Source organism: Alligator sinensis, unplaced genomic scaffold (genome assembly GCF_000455745.1).
Source record: "Alligator sinensis unplaced genomic scaffold, ASM45574v1 scaffold797_1, whole genome shotgun sequence".
In the NCBI taxonomy this organism is placed as follows: Eukaryota; Metazoa; Chordata; order Crocodylia; family Alligatoridae; genus Alligator; species Alligator sinensis.
The window spans coordinates 146,379-151,398 of record NW_005842839.1 but is presented as its reverse complement, the minus strand read 5'-3'; positions in this window follow the sequence as shown (position 1 = coordinate 151,398).

The window sequence follows — 5,020 nt, the reverse complement described above, 5'->3', positions numbered from 1 at the left end:
TATACAGAATCTTGGATCCCAACCTTGTTTAGGCAGCATAAACATTAAACATAAATTTAAGCTTGAAGAATACATATATTTGGAAAAATGAATATATCAATACATTTTAAGGCCATTAAGTTTCCATTCTTTTCAGTGACATTTACCTTTCTAATAAGAGATTGGACAACCACCTGAGCCAAATGCTAGATTTCATAGATTTCATAGACATTAGGGCTGGAAGGTGTGGCAGTATGCCCTCCCTGCATCTCCCCAGACCCTTCTATTAGGTTCTTCCTTGTTATTGTTTTCTTACCTGTCTATCACTCTGATTGCTAAGCAGCCAGCTCTGTGTATGTGACCTGGGCAAATTAATTCCTGAGGTGGGGGGAGGAACCTGCTCCCATTATTCAGTTTCCTGCCACTGCAATTCATGTGACTAGCTTTCTCACCTGGAAAGGTGAGGTCACCTAAAAGCACTAGACTTCAGCCATTGGGGCTAGTTCTGGTAGAAACTTCATGATGAGGTCATGAGGGATATATAGGGTTCCTTCTTCCTGGAAGAGAGCTTCCATGCTGGAGCCCTAGGAAGGGTGCAAGAAGGGACCTTGTGAGATCATTGGGTCCATCCCCCTGCCCAAAGGGCAGGAAGTCAGCGGGGTCAGACGACCCCAGCAAGATAAGCATCCAGACATTTCTTGAAGGTATCCAAAGTAGGTGCTTGCACCACTTCGGGGGGAGGGCAGTCTGTTCCAGACTCTGGAGACTTGGACAGTAAAGAAGTTTTTCCTTATGTCCAGTCTAAAACAGTCTACCAGCAATTTGTGGCCATTGGACCTTATGTTCCCTAGGGGAGCCCTGGTGAACTGACATTTTCCCAGCTCCTGGTGCATAACCTTATATACTAATAGGCTGCCACCAAGTTCCCCCTGAACCTTCTCTTCTCTAGGAGGAAGAGTCCCATGCCTCTCAGCTTCTCTTCATGAGGACTGCTCTCTTGACCTCTAATTATGTGTGTGGCTCTCCTCTAGACTCTGTCAAGCTTCTCCATGTCTTTTCTAAAGTGTGGAGCCCAGAATTGAATGCAGTACTCCAGCGGTGGCCTCACCAAGGGTAAGTAAAGTGGGAGGCTGACTTCTTGCATCTTGCAAAAGAAGCAAGACCATACTCCTGAATCAGAGCACACTCAAATTGAATAAAGTTTCATATTTAAATCAGGGTACTGTGTTCCATTTTGCCTTCACTTTTAAACATGACAGGAAACTTAAGCTGAAATGAAAAGCAGCTTGTTAGCATGTGCTTACTACTAAGAATGTAAGTTGCTGTTGAAATGCGCTTGAACCAGTTTTCAGTCATTGTCCTCTCACCTTTTTTCTTTTAATAGGCTGAGATTCACGTTGATTACAAGTTGTACTGAAAGTTTCTCTTTTCTTCCATGCAGTAAGATCTGTTCTGTAGATGTCTTAGTTTTTGTTTTTGTTTTATTATATCAGATAAAGTATATATGTGGGAGAACTATTGCTTCTTTTATGTGCATTTTATTTTATTTATTTTTTTGGTCCAAAGTTAAGGGTAGATTGGAATAATTTATAATGGAATTTTTAGATGGTTTCATTTTTGCTTCTCAAATTTTTTTCTTAACTATTTAGTTGGTCTGATAAAAAAAAAAAAAATCATGTTTACCCAAAGAACTTTGCCTACTTCTAATCTTGGCTCTTTTTTGTAAGAAGGCTGTTAATTAACTAATGTTCCTGACAGAGTAGAAGAGGAAAAAACAGTATTTTTTCTTCAGCAATGAACACTGTATTGAGAAAACCTACATACTCTATTCCATCCTATTTATCCTGTAAACATTCTCTCACATAGAATTTGAAATGCTTATCTTTTAAAAACAGAAGATTTCCCTTTCACGTGGATATGCTTATTGGATCATAAACATCTCCATAATAAAACTGCTTCTGACCTAATATTCTTTTTTCATAGATTTCATAGACATTAGGGCTGGAAGGGACCTTGGAAGATCATTGAGTCCAGCCCCCTGTCCGAGGGGCAGGAAGTCAGCTGGGGTCATAGGATCCCAGAAAGGTAAGCATCCATATTTCTCTTGAAGGCATTCAAAGTAGGTGCTTGAACCACCTCTGATGGCAGGCTATTCCAGACCTTGGGGGCTCGGACAGCAAAGAAATTCTTCTTTATGTCCAGTCTGAAATGGTCTTGCAAGAGTTTATAACTGTTCAACCTTGTCATCCCTTGGGGCGCTCTGGTGAACAATTGTTCCCCCAGATCCTGGTGAACACCCATGATAAACTTATAGGTGGCCATCAGATCACCCCTGAGCCTGCGCTTTTCCAGGCTAAAGCATCTCATAGCTCTCAGCCTGTCATCATAAAGTCTGTTTTCCTGACCTCTGATCATGCATGTGGCTCTTCTCTGGACTGTCTCAAGCTTATCCACATCCTTTCTGAATTGAGGAGTGCAAAACTGGATGCAGTACTCCAGCTGCAGCCTCACCAAGGCCGAGAACAATGGGAAAATGACGTCCTGTGATTTAGAAGCATCTATGGATGCAAGCCAGTGTTTTGCTCACTTTTTACTAGCTGCAGCATCACATTGAAGGCTCATATTCATCTTGTGGTCAATCATGACCCCCAAGTCCCTTTCATCTGTAGTACTAACCAGCGTAGCACTGCTAAGCCTATAAGGATGCTGCAGGTTTTTCCTCCCAAGTTGGAGAACCTTGCATTTTTTGGTGTTAAACACCATTAGGTTCTCATCTGCCCATTTCCTGAGGCTGTCAAGGTCAGTCTGGATCACCCTCCTGTCTTCAGGTGTGGATGCTTTAACTCAGAGTTTGGTATCATCAGCGAACTTGGCCAGTCCACTTCTGACTCCAATGTCCACATCATTAATGAAGATGTTGACCAATATAGGTCCAAGGACAGAGCCTTGGTGGGCCCCACTGGTCACAGGGCACCATGACGATTGACTTCCATCAACCACCACCCCCTGGGTCTGACCACAGAGCCAATTCCCCAGCCAGTGGATCGTGGTAGACCCAAGGCCACAGTTAGCCAATTTTGCCAAGAGATGATCATGGGATACCAGATCAAAGGATTTTTTTGAAGTCAAGATATATGACGTCAATCTCCTCTCCCTTGTCCAAGTCATAAAAGAAAATAAGATTGGTCAAGCAAGACCTACCTGCAACAAACCCATGCTGGTTATCCCTCAGCATATAGCCATTAGCCAGCCTGTTAAGAATGGCCTCTTTAATAATCTTTTCTAAGACCTATCCCAGGATAGAGGTCAGGCTGATGGGCCTGTAGTTTGCTGGATCCACTTTCCTCCCTTTCTTGAAGATAGGTACCACATTGGCCTTCTTCCAATCTTCAGGCACTTCACCAGAGTGCCAGGAGTTCTCAAAGATCTGTGCCAGGGGCTGGGCTATGATGCTAGCCAGCTCCTTGAGTACCCTGGAGTGTAGATTTTCAGGGCCAGCTGACTTGAAGGTGTCCAGCCTCTCAAGGTGTTCCTTCATGAGGTCAGCATTGATGGAGGGCAGGGAATCTCCCTCACCCAGGCCTCCCTATCTTGTAGTGGGCAGGGGCTTCCCATGGGACTGCTGAAAGACCGACGCAAAGTACCCATTTAATAGGTTGGCTTTTTCCTGGGCATCAGTTGTCAGTTGTCCCATCTGATTCAGCAGGGGTCCAATGTTGCCCTTGCTTTTCCTCCAGCTCCCCACATACCTAAAAAAGGACTTTTTATTGTCCTTGATACATGTAGCTAGTTGGAGTCCTGTCGCAGCCTTGGATTTCCTGGATTGCTCCCTGCGGGAGCAGACCAGTGCAGAATATTCCTCCTTGGAGGTGGATCCCATCCTCCATCCTTTGTGGGCCTTTCCTTTTAGCCACAGGAGGTCCGCTAGTTCCCTGGAGAGCCAAGGGGACTGCTGTGCCCTTTTGCTGCCTTTCCTCCAAGATGGAATATCATTAGCTTGTGCATCAAAGATCGCTCCCTTGAGGAGCAACCAATGCTCCTGAACTCCCCTCTCCTTGGGGTCGTGGTCCCTTCGGGCCTCACCGACAAGCCTCCTGAGCTTGTCAAAGTCAAATTCCTTGAAGTCAAGGACTTCTGTATTGCTGACTAACTTGCCAGCTTTACGGCAGATGGTGAAGGTGATCAGGTCATGGACATTGTCACCCAGCTTCCTTTCAATCATTAGGTCACTGATTAGGTCATCCACAGTTTTTAATTTTTACCAGTGCTGGTTATTACTTAAAATACATATTAGCCATTGTATTTTATAACTACCAAGCATAGACCCTGAGATGGTGCAGAGGCACTTGGGGGAACTGGATGCCTTTAAGTTGGCAGGCCCGGATGAGCTCCATCCGAGGGTACTGAAGGCACTGGCTGACGTCATTGCACAGCCACTCTTGGGAATATTTGAACACTCATGGCACATGGGCCAGGTCCCGGAGGACTGGAAAAGGGCCAATGTGGTCCCCATTTTCAAGAAGGGGAGGAAGGAGGACCCGGGCAACTATAGGCCAGTCAGTCTCACCTCCATCCTTGGCAAAGTCTTTGAAAAAATCATCAAGGCTCACATTTCTGAAAGCCCGGCAGGAAAAATTATGCTGAGGGGAAACCAGCATGGGTTCGTAGCAGGCAGATCATGCCTGACTAATCTAGTCTCTTTTTATGACCAGGTTACAAAACGCCTGGACGCAGGAGTAGGGGTTGACGTCATTTACTTAGACTTCAGGAAGGCCTTTGATACGGTATCCCACCCCATACTGGTGAACAAGTTAAGAGGCTGTGACTTGGATGACTACACAGTCCGGTGGGTGATGAATTGACTAGAGGGTCGCACCCAGAGAGTCGTAGTGGATAGGTCGGTTTCGACCTGGAAGGGTGTGGACAGTGGGGTCCCACAGGGTTCGGTCCTTGGACCGATACTCTTCAGTGTCTTCATCAGTGACTTGGACGAGGGAGTGAAGTGTACTCTGTCCAAGTTTGCAGATGACACAACACTGTG